The sequence below is a fragment of the Haemaphysalis longicornis genome, unplaced genomic scaffold, assembly GCF_048455015.1.
Source record: "Haemaphysalis longicornis isolate Haplotype H1 unplaced genomic scaffold, Haemaphysalis longicornis Haplotype H1 scaffold_6, whole genome shotgun sequence".
In the NCBI taxonomy this organism is placed as follows: Eukaryota; Metazoa; Arthropoda; class Arachnida; order Ixodida; family Ixodidae; genus Haemaphysalis; species Haemaphysalis longicornis.
The window spans coordinates 4,233,437-4,257,306 of NW_027526407.1; the positions used below are offsets into that span (position 1 = coordinate 4,233,437).

General features: G+C 42.1%; 1 long non-coding RNA gene across 3 annotated transcripts in view; it reads right to left on the reverse strand.

The window, feature by feature from the left end:
- Positions 1-21,798, reverse strand: part of LOC144141366 (uncharacterized) — a 75,714-nt gene extending 53,916 nt beyond the window's left edge. The window contains exons 1-2 of one of the 3 annotated variants that reach the window (XR_013316555.1): positions 21,723-21,798; positions 20,397-20,482 (exon numbers count right to left, since the gene is read on the reverse strand). This is a non-coding gene — a long non-coding RNA (uncharacterized LOC144141366). Of the gene's footprint in view, positions 1-8,227; positions 8,369-20,396; positions 20,483-21,722 lie in introns of those variants that run through there. The other 2 variants (XR_013316553.1, XR_013316554.1) reach the window with 2 other exon arrangements.
- Positions 21,799-23,870: the final 2,072 nt, after the last annotated feature.

A 23,870-nucleotide genomic window follows, 5' to 3' on the forward strand; every position in this document is an offset into this window, starting at 1 on the left:
TCAAAATCGGTGGACTCGCACTGTGACAGAGTGGGCACCGAGGATGGGAAAAAAGAATTAAGGCCAACTACGCTATAGAGGGAGGCAATTGAAAAATTCGGTGTCAAACATTGAACTAGAGTGTCTCGGGGCCGCAGTGGTTAGAGGTTGATGAGACGGGCCTTCTTCCTGTAGTTGACCTAGTGGGGTCCTAATTAAGATTATGATGCATCAGTCGTGTCTCCCACTAAGGCAGAGGGCCCGCTTGCTATCCTGTTCCGACATCCCTCCACCATTAGTGGAAGCTTCTCAAAAATTGAAACCCATTACCTTACCTTAAAATTCTATTGGTTCTGTATGAATGGAAACCTATTGTTTTAGGCTGTGTGTCAATGTCGTTGTGTTTTTTCTTCTTCGTCGTTAATAAACCAGATTCGATAGGCAGATACACAGGTACCGGCCGACCAACTTTTAGTTTGCAGAAACATGTTTTCGAAGCGTTCTGAGAGTAAACCCTGGCCACCTAAATTAGCTATAAAAGCTTCAGAGAAGGGGCTCTTTCTAAATAAAAATATTCGCCGTAAAATTAAGGATAGACTCGGACGGCGTTGTGTACTGTTTGCTTAGAACATAAAAGTTACAGCGAGCCAGCTTCTATCTGTATCTCCGCTACAACATACCTTAAAACGACAGCAGGATTTGTAAACACAGAAAAGCATTAGCAGAAATTGTAGCATTGAGTTTCTTAGCTATGTTTCGACCAGTATCGCCGAATTCACCCAGCTTTATTTAGTAAAAAAAGTATTTCGAAAATGCTGTCCTGTTTTCTGCATGGTCTTGGCAGATTCTCGATTACGTTTTGCAAAACGTCAAAACAAAATGGCTTGGCTGTGCTGCCGCAGGGATCGCCGACATCCTAAAAGAATCTTTCGGCGGGCCGACGGCGGGTCGTCGCAATTTGTCGACTGAGGTGAAACTAAGCCACGCCCCGTTTGTGCGTGAAAGAATGCGCATGATTTTGTTGGTTTGTAAACTGTATCAATCGCCAAGTCGCTTCACGCAAGCGCACATGCGACGCTGCGCTGACTGGAATGCTCGCAGAAGAATGTAAGGCAAATTGGAAGTGGGAGAAGAGCCAGCGAAGTAATATATTTATTAGAAAATAAAACAAACCGAAACTTTCTATTGTACAGTGTAAAACCAAGGTGGGAGGAGCACTTTTTGTGCTTGCTGAGCTAGAAGAGTGGTCAGCAGCACAGCCACACGTCTGCGCATGCCGTTCTGCCTAAGTACTGGCTTCGTTACAGATATTTGTGGAAATTTTGGGAAGGCTTACTTCACAAACAATACTCAAGAAGTTGTCACCGAATCTGATTGGAATACTGAAAAAAAATAAAATATAAACAGGCTATACCAATGCCGAACCCAGGAAGTGCTGGCTTGTGGCCGAGTGGTTTAGAGCACTAGGTATAATATTTTCAATTCGCAAGTTCATATTCCGGATGCCGCATGCTTCTAAAGTTGCAATTTGTATTTTGTGGCAATGTTTTCTACGTTGTATTTAGCATATTTAGTCGGGAACGCTAATTTCTCCGCCAGCGAGTGCGCAAAGCGCGTGCAGACCGACAGTGACGCGCTGGCGATTTCTAGTTGGTGTGGTGTTGCCATGAGCACTGACTGCTTGAGGTTGAAGTACAGAATCAGCCGACCCTTTACATAATGCGAAGAGAACATGCCCGTTATGATACGTGCACGAGCAAGCCAAACTCCAAAAGGGTGGTGGGAAATGACGCATCGCAATTGGGCGTCTTTGGTGACGCGGGCGAAGGAGGGTGGTTATCCACTGCGCTTGTGTTGGCATGTGATCGTTACGATTCCAAGCCGTGCTTTTCGACTAATCTAACCAATTTCTACAGCTGCCAACGTTGTAGAAGCGCAGTATTCGGATTGGTGGCAAATTTAAAATTCCTAGCCAAAAATAACATCGGATTCAAAGTGTGGTTTCACATATTCGAGACCGAAACCTGTTTGAATTGTGATACAGAATATCTTCGATTCACGCAGCACTGTTGAAGGGCGTCACTGCGTTACAGTGTGCGGCCGCCGCAGACCGCGCATGGTAGCATTTCTTTTTTCTGTCTTTATAAAATAATACTGTTTTATCTACTAAATAAACGAAGAAAACTGTGTTTATTTGATGGAGTATGCACAGTGCAAGCAAAAACAGGAGCCTGATAAATTCACTTCACTGTCCGTTTAATAAATCTTACTGAAGAAAAAACATGCACAGAGTGGCCAGCATTAAGAATTATAAGTAGCAGAAGCGCTTACAGCATTGATACTATCATTACCGGTCCTTAAGTTCCTTTTGATTTGAATGTTGATGCCATCACACAATAAATTACCAGTAAAATGAATTTGGTATGAGTGTGCAATGCAAACTACTGGTCACCTGTATTCCATAAATCTGGGATAGCAGTTTCTGAGGAATAAAACTTACACTAGCGGGGCAAGAAATATTAACATAAAACAAAAAAATGAACTTGCATATGTAGTGACAAGTCTGTGTGAGGGGCTATTGGGCTGCAATCCGCTTAACTACGCCGTGCATGCCGATACGTTGTCATCATCACCCGCTAACTCACTTTCTCTGATGGCAAAGACCCATTCCCTTGGCCTCCACCTGCTCCTGTCCTGAGCTGCTCGAGTCAACAGTTTACCACCGAATTTTTTATTTCATCTCTCCGTCGTATTATTGGCTTTCTACTTCTTCTAGATCCATTTCTGGGTATCAACTTCCTTACTGTAGTAGGCGACCAGTGGCCGGTTCGCCTCTCTATATCACTACTGGGACAGCCCAAGTTCATTTCCTTTTTTATTAACACTAAGGTATCTTCTACTTTAGCTAATCTCTTATCCAGGCCGCCCATTTTCTGTTGTTGAGTGTTACTCCTAACATTATTCGTTGCGTGGCCTGTCAAGCCAAATTAATTTTGCTTTCTTATTTTTTAATAAAACGCCAAGGTTTAGCTGTGTATGTCATAAATAGAACAATGCACTTGTAGATTTTTCTTTTCAATTAAAAAGGTAGTTTACTTTTCATTATCAGGGAGTACAGGTCGAGTGCCCCCAACCCCATAGACCTTGTGCATCGAATTTTTCTCTCCTCCTTGGGTTCAGCCCTAAAAATATGTCTAAGGGAGGTACATTCTTTCACTTCTAGCGTTTCGTATCCTAGGCTGAAGCGGATGCAAATTGGTATGCTCATTCCTTATTACTACAGATTTATTCCTGCATATTTATTGTTATTCTCATTGCCGTGCTTTGTGACTGTAGTTCCTCAAGCATTGTTTGCTGGTGGTCTGAAGTCTCACTCAGCAAGACTACATCGTAAGCAAACCTCCAATTGCTTTAAAATTCCCGTTTATCATTAGTGCTTTTTTCCCAATCAAGCTTTTTAAACACCCACTCCAGATAAGCTCTAGATAGTTTTGTCGAGATGGTATCTCCCTGTCTTACTCACTTTCGGATCGGGTATTTTTGGCTTTGCTTGTGGAGGGTTTATCCTTTCCGTGCATTCCTTATATATGTTTCTAGAAGTTGGGTGTAGGTCTCTTCTATTCCCTCCTCTTTTAGTGCTTGTAGCACGGCTGCAGGCTGCAGTGACTATAGAATGAAATGTTTTCTCATAGCCTATATATTCCATGTAAACGGGGACAGTGTATGCTGTGGATTTTCCTCTAACTTGAAATACAACATGCATGGGATCCATCGCTGAGTATACTCTCCTACACCCAACCTTCTGCCCGGCTTTTTAGAAATCCAGGCTTTTGCCTATACGACTAATTGTAACCTTGATAAACATCTTTGAACAACAGTGAGTAGGTTTGTGGGTCTCCTTCTTGACTTCCTTGGGATTTCCATTTTATTGAATCAGGTAAATATCTGCGTTTATCGAGGCTACGGTTACTTCCTGAGTACTAAATCATTTCATGAATACTTCAGCAATCTCTTCCCGTGCAATATCTCCTTCCTCCTTCATTAATCAATGGTCATGCCCTCGTCAGCTGCCGCATTTTCTATTTTCCTGGCTTTGGTTGCCTTTCATACCACCCATTTAGTTACTAGTGGGACACCGCGAAGTTGAGCTTTTACCCTCAATTATTTCCCCTGGTCTAGCGTCGCTGGCATTCAGAAGAGTGTATAATTATTCGACTAAATTTAGTATATCACCAACGTTGTGTGTATTGTTAACCTGTTTGTCTCTGACTGAGTACATCCTATTTTTGCCGATGGCTGCCATTCTCTTAGTTGCTTTCAAGCTTCTCTCTATTTCCGGCGTTTTCTGTACCAATTTCTTGTGAGGAGCACGCATGATTTTTAGCTAACTCTGGTAACGAGTTTTGACAGCTGGGGTAACTCAGTCTGACCTGCCATACCTTACACTTTGAGGTTTTTACGTCTGGAAATTGTTGCTTCGTTTTCTTTCTTTTTCAGTTCCCCCCGATGAGCTTCTTAAACAGCTGCTGCTGATTAATTGATCGCCTATGATAGGTTGTAATTTCACCAGTCTAAACGCACCTATTTTTGGTTTTTAAGCCGCCCAAATTTGTGTTGAAGAGTAATTTTAAACTACAGCAATCTGGCCCTGACATGTTTATGTAGGTGTTAAAGTTTTCACGAGTTCCATACATTATCTTTTGTGATTCATCTTTAGTTTGCATCTAACCATCCAATGAACGCTGCTCTGAATCTTGCCTAGTACCTCTAGGTGTTGCACAATTCCGGGGTTGTCAGTTAAAATGGATTTGATTTCGTTTTTGTGTACCATCGGGACTTTTCACATTCATTTCCATAACTTTCTTTAGTAAACTAGGGTGTTTATGAACCTCGGGATATTTCTCTCGGCAATTCCAACCAGTTTGTCTCCTCACGCAGTTGCGTTTGTCTGTACCGAAGCTTCTGACTGACAGTATTCATGTTTCTTTTTTACCGACTTTTGCGGGAAGTCTCCACTCACAACCATGAACTGTGATGTTCCCTTATTCATTGCTTATTTGGAGTCCTCATAGAAGTGGTATACATCGTCGCCTTCATAGTTGGTTATTCGCGCATAGGCCTGTACTACATTTATTATGTATCACCGGTATAGCCTTATCACAACTGCCTCGACCCTCTTCCTAATGCTAAAGAAACTTCTTCACGTTTCCTTGTATTTCTCTTCGGAATAAAAACTACACCCCGTGATGTCTATTCTCTTGAGGTGTAGTGTGGCGCTCAAAATGCGTGCTAATGAGCTTCATGAAGCCTTTTCCTGTCCTTCCTACTTCGCCTAACCCTATAATGTCGTACGTTATGTGTCAGAGCTCTAGAACTACAGCTAATCTTCCCTCGCCACAGAGGGTGCACGCGTACAATGTTGCCTGAGACGTATTCGAAAGGCGGCCTGTCCAGACCCAAAGATTCTTAACGCCCTCTGTTGTATCGCTCTTCTGACTGCAACCTTGAACAGGTGATCTACATCAACTGGGAACAGAGGCCCGAGAGTTCAGTTTGTTAGTAATGGGAGATGGCGGCCAACTACTACGGACGCCGATCATATCAATCAAAAACAAGAATGCTTTGCCCACAGCAAGAGTTTCAGCTTTAATAATTTTATTATCTAAGTTTTGAGCAGAAATGTTCTTTCACTAACAATTTGATACTTGCTTCACTGGTAAATTTCGAAAAAGCAGCTGAAAGCCTTTGATTGATTTCAACGTAAAACATCCCCAGAAATAGTGATGGGAAGATCAGCAGTACAAGGTCCGTCTCTCCTGCCTATTGCAGCCATCTCCAATTTACGTAAATGAATAACCGTTACTCACGATTCCCCAAAAAATGCTGATTTATCAACACTTCAAAAGGTGGGGTTGACTCGTCGGAACCTAGGTTCTTTGTGCACACATGTGTTGTTGGTCCCGGCTTTGTAGGGTGTATATCTTTCTACTAGCCCATGCTTCAGACGACGTATATGAGCTGCAGCACCAGCGTTTTCTACGTCGTCACTTCCGAAGCGCCTAAAGCGACAAGAACATTTAACGCACACCGTGCCCACTGACAGCTTGTTTGACGAGTTCTTCAGTACTGATACGTGCTGAATTCTGTAATTCACACAACGTCTCCATATTTCTGGTCATTGAGATTATGTTGAAGGGCATCTTGCCGTATACCTCACTTTAATTGAGGGGGCAATTGTTGAGCTTGAGGCCATTAAACTCGAATGGCGGCCGGAATAAAAGGAGACCACGAAGCGTTCCACGATGAACTCGCGAAACATGAACCATGACAGTGATGTCCGGTGCCTCTGTCTCTTCCATGGTCAGAGAAAGGATCGCTGTAGCCACCAGGATTGTAGGGTAATGTATCGTGTTCCAACAAGTGCACTCTAAGCAGTAAAACGCCACGACCGGCAGCGACGTGGCAACCATACAAATGAAGAAACTGGGCGGGTTATATTCAGCCTCATCTGCGCACATGGTCACGAGGCCCTTAGAGAGGCTGGTGTAGTGGCCAAAAAGCGCACCTACGCGAGGGAATCTGCCACAGTGTCCGCTAGATGATCTGGACGATCAAATACGCCCGCAGCTGTGAGGCTATGTATTCATGAAAATCTGAACTGACTCTGATATGGCATTTTCATCCCGATTTCACCCTGCCCTGTTTTCGCGCTGTAACCATTTGGTTCAACATTTTTTAGGCCACATGATGAGTAAGTAACCACTTGGCGCTAAGGTAATCTGAGCAGCAACGTTCGAAAGAATTGCTGATGGTTTGACAAACTGAATGTGCCCACGGATCTCTATAATAAATTCGTTGTACTCATAGCTAATTTACTAATCGACATTCACTTCGCCAAATCGATTGTGCCGTGGCTGCACTTCCCGAGGGATTCCAAGGTGCTTGCTTTTGACAACCCGCATGTGCGAGTGGATCTGTACGGTTGGTGTACATAGATCCTACAGCAGCGATTGGATTACAGCCACACCCCTTCTGAATGCTTCTCTCCCAATGTCACGGCAGCGGCCCCACTCCTCTTTGTCAGACTGCACATTGGCAGCCGACAGAGTGGCCTCGGCACGAGCAGAAGCCGCGGACAGCATTTGAAGAGAAACCCACGGAATCGGGTGTCTTGCAGGAACACCAAGGAAGGTCATGAAGTTGGCACGTAGCAAGGTCTGGTAAGCCCGCGCTGTAAGTCCACCAATTTTACTGGCTTCCGAATGTCGCTGAAAGGACATAGCAAGGGATAAGCCCAGCCCAACACCGTTCGCTACGCTACGACCACAAAAAGCGTGCTGTGCTTGTGTCTCGGTTCGGTGCTAGCAGCATCCTATACACTTATACGTTCAAGCTACAGAGGCGCATTTCATATTTTTTTGTTCAAAGCTGCAAGTAAAAAAGCATTCGATCGCTGTCGTTTGTTCTGTTCAGTTTCAGCGGACCAATACCTTAGAGCATCTGCTCCTAGCTTTACAACCGCTCCGTTTCTTTTTGGAACTCTACTGTTTTAATGCGAGGTTCAGAATAAGTAGCTTGCAATTTTTATTTACTAGTTTAGAGCAAATACGCACAAAAAGTTTGTAAGACACCCTTTTCTATCGCTAACTACGACCCTGCATCTTTGTGTTTAGAGTCGCGTCAAGCTCTAATCCACCGTAGTCAGTATGAAACTTCTTCGGCCTCGAAAACACAACATATTCATTCCACACGCATTTTTTGCACAAATTATTTACACGCGCATTTTTCGTAGCGTAAACCACATACAACGACAGAAATAGTCTTGTCCAGTGTTTCTCCCTCGTGGAATTTTCTAATTTGCCTAGCTTAAATTCGAATGCTGCAAGATATCTATGCAACGCTTTAGGCAACTCGTTGTGGCGTCTTCCATATTGTGCAGCTTTGGAACATAACTAATTTTAATGCAATATTTTCAAAACAGCTAATTTGAATCAAGCCGAACAATCATTTCGACAAAAATTTTGCTTGAGACATTTCTTAATGAAAGTTATTGAAAATATTAAAATACGTTGCTTTGAAGATACGCATGGCGACACTAGAATTTATGAACATAAAATATATGATGTTTATCTTATGCTTTGTAACTAACAAGGCATGATTTTGTGTGATCGTGCACACAATGGAAGGATATCCTAAATATTAGGAGTCCATAAATAGCAGGGAAATAGGTTGAGACCAGCACACTCACCTACCATTCTCACATTGTAGGTTCTAAAGCCTAAAAAATTAAAAAGGCCCTGGCACTCCGCAAGAAAAACATAACCAGCTAGGAGGGCATATTGTAGTGTACTGAACGCCATAGTCCTACACAACCAGGCAGAAGCATTCGTTTTGCATTGGTGCACAGAGACAAAAGGGAAGGAAGTCTGTTGGGGAGAACAATGAATGGCCTACATATATCACTAGCAGCTGGTTTTTGGCCAGGTATATTAGGTGAATTGTTTCAGTAACGTTCCTGAACAGGAACGATGCCGTTCATTGCTTTCGCTTTGAGAATTTGAAATATTATATTTTATTTAAAAATTCGCTTCCGAAACATTTGGCTTGCTTAGATGGGAAATACCCCGTTCTTATTTCTAGAAAGCACACTGCCAATTTTTTGGGCATTTATTCATCAGAAAAAGATTACGCCAAGAAAATACAGAATGTTAGGCGTTGTATCAATGTTGAAACGAAAAGCAACAATCCACAAGGGCGCAGAATTAAAAAGGGAGACTGTTTCGGACATTTGTCTGAAAATGGCTAACGCGCTCTCGTTTATTTGCGGAGCAAAGTATATGTAGTCGCTAGCGTTACAGCAGGTGGCAGTTCCTCAATTCGAGAGCGAGCCAAACTGTGGGTATATAAAATGGCATAATTATATCTGCTATAAATTAAAGTGATAAAAAGGTTGTTGCCTGTTTCAGCACCTTAAAACAAAAGTGTGTATTTGGAGCAACGAGTAATTCTATGTGAGCCAGCACATCTTGTTTTGAACAGTGGCGAAATCAAGCTAACCAGGAGCAAAATGTTATTTGTATATTTACAATATTAGAATAATACCAAAGACACTTCAAGGCCTGTATTTTACAGCAGTATTTATTTCACGAAGTATTCCAAGGAGCCTTTTTTCAAGTTTTACATTTACAGTTGGTAAAACATTGTAAATAACTCCTTTGTTTTAAATAACCCTGTCAAAAATAGGCTCTCTCAGATCCCAACTACACAGTTCTTGTAGTCGGTCGCGGCTGACGGCCTATGCAATTCTGTTGCTCGCTCCACACAATATCTCATTGTACTTCGATCACAGCAGCGCGACACAATCTAGGAATGAAAATTCATCTATATAAAAACAAACGAAGCTTTCTGGCTGTGAAACGTTCTTTATTTGGACGTTGCTACATATAAGTAACGTTTTTTGGTTTCACTTGTTAGGGCGAGTATACGCCGCGTTAAAAGTTCTTTAACAAGCAACTGTCGAGAGCTGACGCTATAATCGTCCAGCACAAAGCTATAATAATGAGATATATACTACAGTACTTGCAATACACTTAATATTTCTCCCGTTTTTACAAATTTAATCATAATTTTGCAACTATATGTGCCCATGAACCTATTAATCCAGGCTGACAAAATTTCTCAAAATATTAAGAAAGGTCACAAATCTTTGTGTCGGTTGTCACTTTCGCAACAAAAATAAAAGTTAGTAAATACACTTCATCACAGTAGATTTCTGATGCAGTACAAACAACCATCATGGGTACATATGGGTACGGCGTGTCTATTTCTAGAGTACTGGATCTGTTGGACCATACCCGCGTGGGCAAGAATAAAAATGACTTTAAAAAGTGGTGCACAACACGACTCAAGTAATTTATCACTTGCCAAAATTGCCATCATTCCGTATGGGTACGTCGTGTCTATTTCCAGAGTACTGGTTCTGTTTGACCATACCCGCGTGGGCAAGAATACAAATGACTTTAAAAAGTGGTGCACAACACGACTCAAGTAATTTATCACTTGCCAAAATTCGTGCCAGGCGATGCGCGGGTGGGAAACTATACTAATTTCACTTGAGGGCATAAAAAGTGTTGACTTATTAGTTTTCATATACCAGACGGAACAATTCATCTTCAGCCTGTCTATGTCCACTACTGGTCAAACGCATTTCACTTCGATATCCCATTATCCAGGTCCTGTGCAAACTGCTACCGCCTTTCCCCCAACGTCTTGAGCTTATACGCCGATCTAACTTTATGCCGTCCCAGCCACGCTTGCCTTCTATAGAAATCCACCGTCTCATCCTAAAGTCGCAGAGCACTTCTACTAATACTGACTGCAAAAAAGAGCCAGGTGCTTTGTTAAGCATGGCGGGGTCTTTGGACAGCTATGAAAACATAAATTCAGCAGATATTGTTGAAGAAGTTCCGGAGACTCTTGTTTATGTGACGCTTACCATACATTTCAGATTTGAGCGCCCAAAGTAGCCAAGATATATTTTGTTGCTAGGACGCTTGTTGGAACCAAATCTCCCAAAGTATTTTTGTTTTGTCGCTCATGCCAGCAAAAGCACCCAGCATGCAGTTCTAACATTATTTATGGCTGTCTATGCATGATTTACTGAACCACGTGAGCCAGGTTTTCTCAAGTTAATGCTTGAGAAAACGCGTGAAGAAAAAAAGCCCACGGAATGTTTGTAAAAACTTAGATCGCATGCCGGGTAAGGAGAACAGAAGCGCCGGAGGATAGTGTCTTTAACGGTCGTTGGAGTGATGAACTGCAAAAACAATTAGTGCCAAAGTAGGGCCTTTGCAGGGTGGAGCACCACGTAGCAATAAACCGTGGCCGCACGGTCTAAGACTAACAATCTATATCGCTATGGTTGGCTATTTGCAAGGCTCTAGTGGCTGGCAGAAAGACCGAACAGGTTTTCCACGCGCAACAGGCTGTAGCTGCTCGAAAAAGTAGTCGTTGGATCCGCTGAAGAAAAAAGGGGCTAAAAATATAAGCTCGCCACCGCACTACCAGGGGAACAATGAACTAACCAGAACGTTCAACAGTGTATGAACACACCGGCATACCCCGAATCTAATTTATAATCTTAGAAAGTATGTCGTGCAAATTTAGACATATGTTCTTTTGCGTAAATCATCACAACACCAACCATTCGTGAAGATTTACTGCATTTGTCAATGCGCGAGACCGACATCAACGGCCGATAATGCCAGGGGCGTTCCGCATATAAACATGCATACCGAAATCAGTTAAGCCATGTACCACGTCCTCCTCAAGAGGAGCATTCGTGCAACCGAAGCTTTTCCTACCTTTTAAAACCGTAAACCAAACGCTTGTCAAATTCTGTCACACTAAATGCCGACTTCCTGCCTACAGCACCTCTCCAGTGGGCCGCCCATTGTCAGGTCGCCGGAAGGTACGTCGCAATCTTTCTAATGTTCTTTTTAATTACCACATTTTTACTTCACATAGATTCTATAACGGACCGCAGTTTATAATAACCGAAACATAAAATTAGTGAAAAAAATTACATTGAAGCTTGTAATTGGCAAAAAAGTTTGTAAACGTGAATTTTGCTGAAACATCAACAACAAGCGATTTTCTTGCAAGAACTATAAAATGTTTCAGCGCAGACGCAGCCAAGTAACTCTACATTGCTAATAAATAGGATCCTCGCAATTATATAGTTCAGAATCAAGTTATATTAACAATACCAAAAAAATAAAACGAAATATATTCGTCTATATTTCTTGAAATAAATAATGATTCCATAAAAACTTAACGATCACTTTTTTAATTCTATTTCATTGCACAGTTCACTAGAAAAGCATTGGGCGTGCGAAGATTCACTTAGCATGACTTCTACATTTGCAAGTTATAACAGCTTCTGCAAAAAGAGAGTAAAAACTTGTTTGGAGAAAGACAAGAAAAAGTATTTTCGACACATGTAAAAGCAAGATCGTCATCCCAGGAAAAGTAAAATTCAACTGTGTCTTAGCTTGGACTCTCACTAGCTTTCACGAACTCTTTGTGGCTTTGCTGCTGCCCTTACTTGCTTGCTTAGATGTCTTGTCTTACCCATTGTTTGATGTCTTGTCTTACCGTTCTGCATCATGGTACTGGTATGTGGGTACAACTTGTTACGTACGCTATGTGGTGGCCAGATATTATGCCTGCTTTCCTCAAAATATTTGCTGTACTTCTGTTGCCATCGTTGAAGTGGCACGCAGCATCAACTACACCAAAAATCGGGATGGGCAAGCTCACGTGGACATCTTGGGCTACCGATCCCAGTTGTGCCAAACAGACGATAGACTCCTATACCACTACTACCTTGCAGTGAAGGTTCTCGCAGCGGCTCTTCACAATTGTTCTCCAAGTTCAATTGATTTCGTTTGATTCATTGAATCCTACAGTTTGAAAGCATTACTTATGGGGGGCATTTGTTAAAGTGTGTATCCGCTACATTATTAGGCTGAAGAACAAAAAAATACAGTAACCATTAAAAACATCTGCTTATCTAAAGGAAGAATACAAATTGCACAAGTTCAGAGCAATGTATAACGGCGTGTACATACAAAAGGAAGCAAAACTCTATACCGATTGTAGAAAATACAAAAGGATGAATTAGATATGATGGCATTGCCATGGTGTTGTGCATATGTTTACGAATTATGGCTGCCGAGCACCCATGGTGGCAATTAAAACAGTGTGAAATGTAACGCCACGGGTCACTCACTGCTCGCGACCCAGCCGCGTCCACTCAGACGTAGTTTCTTTGAGATCAAGATTGACCATGCCTTGTGCCCAGCGCCTTAAGCCGGCGTGAGAGGCAACGCCTTCGCGCCCTTCGCGCTCTCTTTCCTGTACCTGCTGACAGAGAAGGGCGCCTATGCGAAGGGCGGTGAGATCAGTTTCAATGGCTTGAAGGCGCACAGAGTTTCTGTAGTTAGCACGCTGAGCTGTCCTCGCATGGGTAGATGTTTTCTTGATGCAATCTGACAGCGGGTGGGGCGTTGTTTACGGCGGCTAATTTGAGAACCTGTCCCTGTCGGTTTGTGCCTCAGGCTTTTCAGCACTCTCCGATACCTTCACTTCTACATGGCCTTCAGTTGAAGCGCTCACAGTGTACAGATTGTCACGAAGATTTCGCATTAGTCGGATTTTTGCCTGTACTTGAATGAGCCCCCTTATTCGAACGTGCGGCCTACGTTATTACTTTTTGTACTAAAAATAACATCTAAAAAAATACGGGCTCGTACCTATTCTTTGCGGAGCATAAAGCCCGCCAAAGTATTCAACAGAGACGTTTGTGGGGTAATGTCTCCCCTAACGAAACACAAAGGAATGTTTAGAAGAAAGAAGCCTTGCAAGTTCTCTCTGAATAATAGTTTACATGTCAGACTAAACCATGCCAAAAGAGTTTTATATAAACTTGGTGTTTTTTGATTGGTCAGTTTCGGTATCAAAACCTTTCGCCATTCGTTAGAGAATTAGCTGTAGACTTAAAACTAAGCAAAAACCAACATAAATATTTCTGCACAAGATCTTGGAATGCTTTGGGGTACTGAGATAATAGCAAAGGGGGCATTTTTAAACGTACATACGTTGACAGGCCCGGGCGCGTTGTCGTTCTTTCTCGCCTGCCTGTGTTTTGGCATAGAACAATAAGTGCAGCCTACCGATGGCCCAACTGGGCTTGAACAGGCAAGAAATGGTAATCACACAGCGACCTAACCTGTGCGTTCATTCCGGAGGGAGGGCGTGGGATTGGCAGATAGTAGTTTTTAATGTGGTGCTCCACTTCTGGGAAGCAGTGAGTCTCCGTTGTCTTGGTTTGCACAAAAAGAGAGCACAAATAGATGGAGGAGAGAGTTCGGGATACCACGACAAACACAATATCGACGGCAACGTCAGACAGTCTATGCAATTATCCTTTGAATGATGTCTAGGGGAAGGTATGCTTGCTATTTTGATGTAAAACTGAGTAGGCATCGTTTCCAGCCAAATGATGAAGCAAAGTTGTCGGTAAACGTATGCGAACACTACAATTTGAAATTTATGTTTCAGCAATGCGCCACTGCCTGCTGTTATATACGTCAGTAATAAGTTGTTTCTTTTAGTGGATATGGGAGAGGTTGAGCGAACAATACCGCCAAGCCCACAAAGTTCACAATTCTTCTAATTATCTATGTGTGGACGTACCTGATTGCTTGACATCTGGGCCCTTGCTTCAACGCCCCAGGCCGTCCCTAAGGCCTAACCTGTACGAAAGTGCTCCATCCACCACTTACCCTCTCCAAGAAAATGGCCACCATCCATCGGCTTCTAGCATGGACCCGGACCACTGCCTGTCACATTTCACCCTCTCGGACGTAAGCCATGAAGGGGCCAGATTCCCAGCTGAATCAACCGCAAGGAACCACCCACTGCTCGGAGCAATCCATTCCTAGTCCCAAAATATTACAATAATTATGAACTGCCAGATGTGTTCCCTATCTCAAGCAAAGCAATTAGGAAGTGATCAATTATTTGCCGTAGCGGTGTCGTGCCACGAAGACGAAGTGTCGCGGGGTGTTGTTGTTTGCCTGTAATGCGTTTGCTTTCAGTTGTTGTAACACTTGTAATTATTGGGCGACATTGATGTCTGCCCCGCAATGCTCTGTAGTGTTGAACTTCAACCTATCCCAGCAATCATCAAACAGGTGGAGTCTGCTCAAGCGGCAATTTGTATAGAAATTGACCCGAATAACCAAGCCAAACCGCCAAGAAAACATTCTTTCTTTGTTATGCGTTATACTACCTAAATGTCACCCAAAAAAACCAATCACCTCAACTGCTGCAGCAATATTTATCCAACAAGACAATGGCACTACTACCTAAAAGCAGCGAACATTGAAACCAGCAACCGTGAGATGCAATTAAACGTTTTTTGTGGCATTGACGATTACGTTAAAGAACTTTGAAGCGACTTAGGGGAGAAAGTACTACACCTGTGGAACAAACGTATTGGCTTAACCTTAAGTGCCAGTCGAATTGGGCTCGTGACACTGCTTGGAGGCATTCTTTGAATAAAAAAACGCCCTCTAATAGCAAAACTTGGTAAATTCAAGACAAACGAGAACATATGGACTCATGCACGTAAGCGAAAACGAATATGTTTTGCAGTAACAAATTTTGCCCCTGGTAAGCACTTCGCTCGCTCCAAACTGCTTTAATATGTTCAACCCCGAGAGTGCCCGTTTAAGCGCAGCCTTGACAAGCTGCTTGTTACTAGCAAGTGGTTTCTTCCCGACGCTGCGTTCGAGGTGTTATCGAACACACCACCATCTCTAAGAGCAGTCAGCTACGAGCTCCAAGCGAATAGTCATCTCACCAGCCTCAGTTAAGATAAATAGATGTTGTGCCTGCTTCTTCAACAACCGATCTCTTTTCCTGATATTAGCGTGTATCTCACTGAAATACGCGCTATAAATAAGAAAGTGTAAAACTCTAAAGGGAGCTCCACAGCAGATGTCGTGTATTACCCGAAACTTGGTTAATTGAGGATGTCAGCTGCAAACATTTTTCCTTTGTATCCTAACATAGCAGTCTGTCGACGTGGTCGACATGATAGGCGAAGAGGAAGAGTATTGCTTGCCGGTTTGAGACAGCATATAATCATAACCTTTCTGTCTGACGAAAAGGATGAACCTTCACAGGTGTGCCTGACCAGCGCTATGAAAACAATAGTCTTCGGAAACTCTAACCATCGACCGCATTTAAACTCTTTATGTTGAGACTTCCCAAGTATTTCACAAGAACAAATAAAAGACTTTATTACCGTGCAACTATCTTTTCCGACATTTTATTCATCCCAAGATACATTTTGCGGTTATTTGCATCATGGCACAAACGAATATGCCAGGAAACCAAACAATTTCTTGAATTGCTTTTTTGTTCAATCGACATTCAAACAATGGGCGGGAACACCCTAGATCCGTTGTTAACATCTCAACCAAAAAACAAAAAATATGAATTTGCTCCTTCGTTTCAGCGACCCCAGCTTACATCTTATAGGCGTTTCCTTGCGTATAAAAAAAAGCTCCTCGCGCAGAAACTAATCACCGATCACCCAATAGCCAACTTTAACGCATGCAACCGGAACTGTCACTCTTACGAAACTTTCGGCAGTGGCAGTCATACTCGGTTTGCTCGGTTAGCACCAAATAGAAAATTAACAAAAAGAGGATGCTCAATTTAACAAAAAACAAATATACGAAGCATTTTTGTAAACACAAAAAAAATCCGCGGTTTAGGCAACGCTTGGGACGTGTACCTAAATAAATCTGTTATATCCAGTCAAGCCTTATTGATACCTTAAACCTGCACATTAGTACAGCTCACCAGTAATGAATACATATGAAACTGAAAGCGCGCAGAGATAGTTTCTTCAATTTACATGTGATCAATTTTTCATTCAAAGTTTCGTTTTTTTTCACATGATCTTCACGCATCCAGATATCAGACGACGAACACTATCTTTTTTCAAGTTTAAAATCCTAATTTTATTTTCCAACACTGAAGCGTTCAGCCCTACTAGCAGAAAAGCGGTGAGCGACCCACTGAAGGTGACCTGGTCACCCGCAGCTGTTAGGCAACAGCGTGAGTGAGCGCGCGCGCACACACACACACACACTCACGCACAAGCTAGCGCACGTGCACGCACGCACGCACGCATGCACCCACGCACAAGCACGCACACCCACCCACACACATACATAATTAGAGAAGCTTCGTATTTAAAAAGACACCTATGAACAAAGAATGAAATATTGAGGAAACCATCTTCTTTACATTCAACAATACCAACATCTTAAATGGAGAATAGTATGACAGCTTCTAGCAACACCTTCACATCAATGTGTTCGGCTTTTATAAACTTCAGTTCGCCAAAGTACCACACCGATCGGTGACCACAATGCCCACTGTCAAAATATATCCTGCGATATAAATAAAGTAATAAACCATATAAAAGTATTTCGCCAGCAGGTAGCGATGAAAAAACCATAAAATTATTCATAAATCACTTCCTTGTAAAGGCCAAAATTACACACGGTCTTGCAGCGATCAATAAGTTTTGGCGAAGTTCAGCCAGATTGGAAAAATTCTCCAATATCAGAACACTACGTTATATAAGCCTTGTGATCGATAGAAATCATGTAAACCCAGTCTGAATTTACTAACTATCGTCCTGGTCAATCTTCTGATACGTATATTACAAACTAATTTTTTTACCCAGTTAAAATCAATTACCTGTTTCTAGTTGCACTAGCGTTGTATCAGAGAGGTTTTCTTATATGACACTTATCTCATAGAATACACTCGGGACATCTTCCATACACGAATGCTCACGTACAAATTGACGCAAAATTCTTCGACTTCGAAGTGGTGTTTGCCCATGTCCCGCACAATCAGTGGCTTGAAAACCTATTTACTATTGAATTTGCGGACCAATAACAGTTTCGATTGTTAATTTCCTCGAATGACCCGTACCAAGCACATCCTCTGAATTTCCTGACTCACCCGTTTCTCAGGTTACATCGGCAGTCACCATGGTGCAGGCCTCTCCCGTCTTGCTTTCAATCAATATCACTGACCTTCCTTCCAGAGCGAGTACGAGACCAACCCGCCGCGGTGGCTCAGTGGCTAAGGCGTTGCGCTGCTGAGCACGAGGTCGCGTGTTCGAATCCAGGCCGCGGCGGCCGCTTTTCTGATGGAGGCGAAAAGCAAAAACGCCCGTGTGTACGAGATTTCGGCGCACGATAAAGATCCCCAGGTGGTCAAAATTATTCCGGAGCCCTCCACTACGGCGCGCCTCATCGCCTGCGTTGCGTCGGCACGTTAAACCCCACAATCAATCGAGTACGAGACCAATTTTTGGCAGATTGCGGCGGCATCTACAACGCTATTTGTTCCACTAATGAATTATGTAACAGAAGATTACAGAAGCTACCGTTTTATGCTATTATAAACGATTCAAGCAGATCAGCCCTAATAGGTTTAATGCATGCCAGGCTCTCGTAAGCACATCATCAGATATCTTTGATACATATGAACTCACACAAAATACCATAAACCGTTTGACATAGGTCTCTACGTGCCTACTTGAAACCGTCATAATCATAAGATACTCACAATAAAACACAGCAATACGCTTGGCACGTGCAAACTATTCTGCGCCGAAATCAAAGATACGCAGGCCACCTAATATTCCATATACGACATCCGCCGGGCCAAAGCTACTACACGCTTTATCGATCTGGTACATCTCAGCAATAGCTCTCCTATAAAACAGAACCATCCACAATCGTGCTGCAGCCTTTGAAATATCAAATTACTCATCTAAAACCAGCATATGGAAAGCAAACACGATGGCTTGCATGTCTCAAAACATGTCATCCTTTTTGCGTGTGTGCATGCTTCGCTGTTTCTACTATAACCGAGCGCACACTCGACATACTCGACTGCTCAAATCGACCAGTTGTAGTCGAGGTCACACTCGACTATATTATCTGCCTTGAATTTCCTCTTTCCTCAAAAACAGCAGTCAACCCCCCATAATCAGGTCCACGTATCTGCTAGGAAGGATTATTTTTATTGTATTTCTTTAACCGTAATAAAGCCTACCCGAAAATACTGTTTCGACAGCCTACCAAATGACTTTGAGGCAGAAACTTACAAATGAATTCTTGGGTCAGTTTTCTTAAAAACACACTTGATACTTGAACAATATTATAATAAACCGTTGCATATTTGTAGTGCTTGCATTTATTTTTAAGGAACGTGGTTTACTGATTGTTTTGTTTGCTTGTTCTTTCGGGAGCGTTGCATTCTGCAGTTTGTTCGTACACCTGTTCTTGATTTCTCTTAGTTTGTTTACGATAAAGAGCACGCAGCGCGATGTCTGGGTGCCCTTTCTATCGTCTCGTTTCTGACGCTGTTTCAGAACTTTGCTTTTCATGCAGTGTTTACCTCGCCTCATGAAATGCCTCGGGGCATTAGGGCCAAATAAAGAAGAAAAAATAAAAATTTATAATGGTCGCAGCTGAGAACGGGCGGTCGTGGACACAGCGGCTTTTCATTGCGAAAACCGGGGTAGGGGTGATACTAATAGGACGTAATTAAACAAATCTAAAACTCCGACAATACCTTCCATAAGAAAATGTTCTGAAAAGCGAAATTTTTATGCAATACTTTTTTTGTGGGATGCCCAAACCAGGGAGATGTTTAAAAATTATGCAAATTGTAAAAATATTTCGTTTCCACACTGTAATATGAGTGTTCTTGGTGTGTCCTGCAATACCTCCACAGCCCAAGACTGCTTTTTTTGCCGGTCATAGCAGGTTAGCACCCTTATATGGCACGCACAATCTACGCCACTGACCAAATAGAACATTCTACTTCCTCAGAGTGCGAAGGTTAAGAGCAGGCTGTTAGTGTTCTATTAAAACGTCTTTAGTTGTGCTACTGAAATTCTTCGACTTTTTGGGGATAGGCTGTACTATTGTCCTTTCAGAATGCTTCATTCGCTCTTTCTGCTGAGCCTACAGAGCCTTTTGAGTCTTCCTTGGATATATCGACCTACAACGATTCTTCGCCAGTCATTCTCACGTTGCTTGCGAAACTGTATTTTGGATAATTTAGTATTTGGATTGTAGTCATCAGACAATTCGGGAAATGTTGAAATATATGGTGGGGCCCACGGTGGGCTCAGATGGAGAGCAACAGACACACCGATGGGAGACCACAAGAGAGCACGTTGGCGAAGAATTGAATAGCTGCGAATTGTGTTCGTTTGGTAACGCGGAAAATAAAAAAAATTGCGGAGGCCTTTTAAGCTTGCCGAGTGGCATAAAGACCGAAACGGGAACAGAAATTTTGCCAGGCTCAGCTTCAGGAGGGGTTCGCCAACCCCATAAACGGGCCTCATTTCTGTTGACTAGCTGATCTCCGGTGCGAACAAAAAGTTTCGCTTATGATTGCGTTGAAGAAAGTGTCTCACGTGTTGGCTAGTTTTTTGAATAGGGGTACTGAAATGACGAATATAAAAGCATTAACAAAAGGGTAGCCATCATTGTAATTACGCCCAATAAATGGTACAAATCCAGGTTGCTACAGGGCTACGCGGCTACATCAATTTACGACGACCAGCTATTTGAACGCTTTTATAAAGATGTGGAATTGGCAATAGATAAGGTAAAAGCACAGTACACCGTAGGTATAGGAGACTTCAATTCAATGCTAAAATAGGCAAGAAGAAGGCTTGGAGACAAGGCTTGGTAACTATGTTTTGAATTGTAGAAATAAGACGGGGGACTTACTAGTGAAGTTTGCAAATCGGAACAATATACGCATCATGAATACCTTCTCCTGCAAACAGTTGAGTTGAATGTCCACATAGACGTGCCTGAATAAGAAGCATAAAAATAAAAATGAAAAATGAAAAAAAAGTTTCAGCAGTTGTACAGACATGGAGAGTTTGCGCACTTTGATTACTTGGATAGTGACATTAGCAACGTCTATGAACCTGCTGCTATATTCCGTATAATAGCTGGCTTTCGTACGGAGGTGATGTTCAGGTAACCGGTACTCAGTATAACCTGGTAACACTCATTGCACAAGAAGACAGTTCACATGTTACTCAGAAGAGAAAACTTTAATTACCCGATCTTAATTTATCGGTTAAATGGAAAATGCTGATAAATACAATTGAGGTTGACTTCGAGCGCCGATGTGGCACAAGGCGTGTTAGAATATATTTACATTATTCTTTTATTAGGAACTGAAGAAATTTCAAATATTTGTCCTATGAACACAGCAGGTCATGAAGCTCAATATTTCAAAAATGCAGCGGAACGGTAGACTACGTGCACGACGTTCTTTTTATTTCAGTAGCACTGCCAGCTACCGTGGTGGATAGCCTACCGGCGACAGGGCACCAACAAAATACAGGAGCCATACGACAATACTTCTGCATGAGAAAAGCTGTGTGCCTAATAATATTTACGCCTACATTACGAATTACATTTCCAGAAATATATGTTTTTGTTATTAAAATAGTTGGAGCGTGTGTTTTATATTTTCGTTATCAATCCTGAAGGAAGTACTGTACACTGACGTGTTGATGCTTTTATTTTCCAATGTTCAATATAGCAAATAAAATGATTTGGAGGTATGAGCAAAAAAGACCAGTACACCTAATAAATCCAGCGTACCGACTTTGCTAAATACATATTAAAAATTTGTCATAGGGCATAAAATTTTTTTGGCAAGGTTTATTAGCGGTTGTTTTTTCTCCAAGAGATGGAAATACATGATTAATTCGTGCGACACAGTTCTTTAGACGCCAAGCAACTTACACGTGTGGTTCCGTCCTGAGAGACGTTTTTAACGAAATGTCTTTTTCATGGTCGTGATTTTTTCAAATTATACGTCACAGCTTTTCTGGAGAGGTTTATAATTATCGGATTTATAAGAGCTAGGTTTCACATTGCAATAATATAGAACGAAAAGAACTTGCTGCGCTGCGCCCTGTTAAATTCAAGAGGGACGGCTCCGACTATAATTATTTTCATTATGTTACAATCAAAAGTTATTCTTTCCTCTACTTTCGCCTAAAAAAATGGGATACAGTTAGATGTCCTTACCGAGACATTACGCCTCACACTGTCTCATTGGTAGACCTAAGGATAGTGAAAAGAAGATTATACAGTTTAATTGTGTATTTGCACCTTGCTTTGAGCTTACTTATATATGTTCCAATGGATGCTTTATTCGAAAAGCGGTTAAAATTTACATAATTTTTTTTTTGCAGTTGAGAGATGATTTTCGTCGGTCAAATGAAACTAATATAAAAACAAAATCCGTGATATTTTGACCTGTATGTCCCTGAGAAGCTTTTGAGTATACATAAAATACCGGTATTCAGCTCAGCCTCTGGGAATGTGTGTGTTTGTTAAACCCCTTGTTTTCAAGGATTTTCTGAGAACTAAAAAGACTGCAGTGCTTTTCGAGTTAGCCCGTATGTTTTTGGTCACACGTAATGAAAGAATCACCCACTCTAAAAACCGTGACTTTTTATTTTCGTAGTTGCAACTAGAAATTTCAGGTCTGATTAAAACAGCTAACTATATGTATATCCCTTATAACTATAGAACCGCTAACATCATAGTTTTCTGAAGGATGTGACAGAAGAAAATCTTACACATCACCATTCACAACATTCTTAGTGGGAGTGTTTCTATCTTCCCAATTCGTATAATAGCATTATACGAGTTTGTAGGTCCCTGTATACTTCCTGCAACCAATCTTTTACAGTCAATTTCAGTTTTTCTGCGAATGTGCTCTATTAAAAAAACATATTGAAAACTTTGTGGAAGGACGTTTTTTTTTCTACAGATAAGCCAAACATTTGTATCGTTTTCTTTACAAAAACTTGACTGTGTTCTCATTGTCCATGTGTTTATATCAACGCCTTTATTTGCCGAAAAATGTCGCTCTATTTGCTGGTTTTTAAGTGACCTTCTAAGATTCTTGACCCCTCAAAAAAAGTCGCTGTCGGGTCATACATTAATCATGATTCACTTTTCTAAAGGTCCTTATCTTTTTAAACCAACATTCTTGGACATGTCAATCAAGACTGCGGTCACTGTACTTAGCTCAAAGTGTGGTTGGAATTTTAGTTCTATCTGTATTCTTACAATTCCTCAAAAAGAAGGCCCAGTTTAGCGTCCTAATTTCTGTGTTCAAAGTTACTCCTCGTACTTTGTAACTTGAAAATACCGCAAACTAAAAAAAGACCATATTGTGTTCATTATGTACATCAGCGTGTAGATAGTGAGCTAAAATATGTTCAGTGTAATGGCACGCGATTTAGAACACCCTCTGCTTAGGCCAGTGACGTAGATGAACAAGGAGTTCAAAACACCCATTGTGGTAAAAAACAACGTGCAGGTTTGAAAAGTAAAAGCTGTGGCTTTCCAGTAACTGGCTGTAGTAAACATTTCTGCAAGTTTCAAATGGCTGATAAGTATTTTTCCCTACAAACAAAAAACAAAACATTTGAAAAACTGTAATCGCCACACTAATTTTATCTCGTTCGGTTTGACAGTTACCAGTAAGAAAAATTTAAAACTTTCGAAAAACACCGCCTTGAGTGTTTTTTGTCAAGATAAAATACGGCTAATTCTTCTGCCATTTCGCTGATGCGATTGCCTGTTGGTTCAACGTGATGGGACAGAGTTAATGTGGCAGGGTGATGTGATCGTCGGCGATCCTGACAGCAGCACGGTGATCGGGGTCCGGCTGGGGCGTCGTGGAGTGATCGGAGAAAAATGTTATCGACTTGGTCTGCAGATCAATTATTGCGCCGTTGTCCGCCAAAAAGTCCATTCCGAGAATCACGTCGCGGGAGCAGTTAGGCAGAACGACGAACGCCGCAGGGTACGTTGTGCCGTCTATGGTGACGCGCGATGTGCACGTTCCACTTGGCGTCACAAGGTGGCCTCCTGCTGTGCGTATGTGCGGACCGTCCCATCTGGTCATAACTTTCTTCAGTTTAGACGCAAATGGTCCGCTCATTACCGAATAGTCAGCTCCCGTGTCTACGAGGCCGACTACGTCAAAGCCGTCGATGGACACCTTGACGTCAGATGCAGTCTTCCTCGAGTTCCGGGTTTGTCGGGGCGTCGTATCTCTGCTTGTACGTGTTCATGGTCGGGCACTGTGCATCGTCGTTGTCGTCGTCTCTCAACGGACGTCTCGGTCAGGTCGGGTACGCGTCGCGAGGTGTAGCT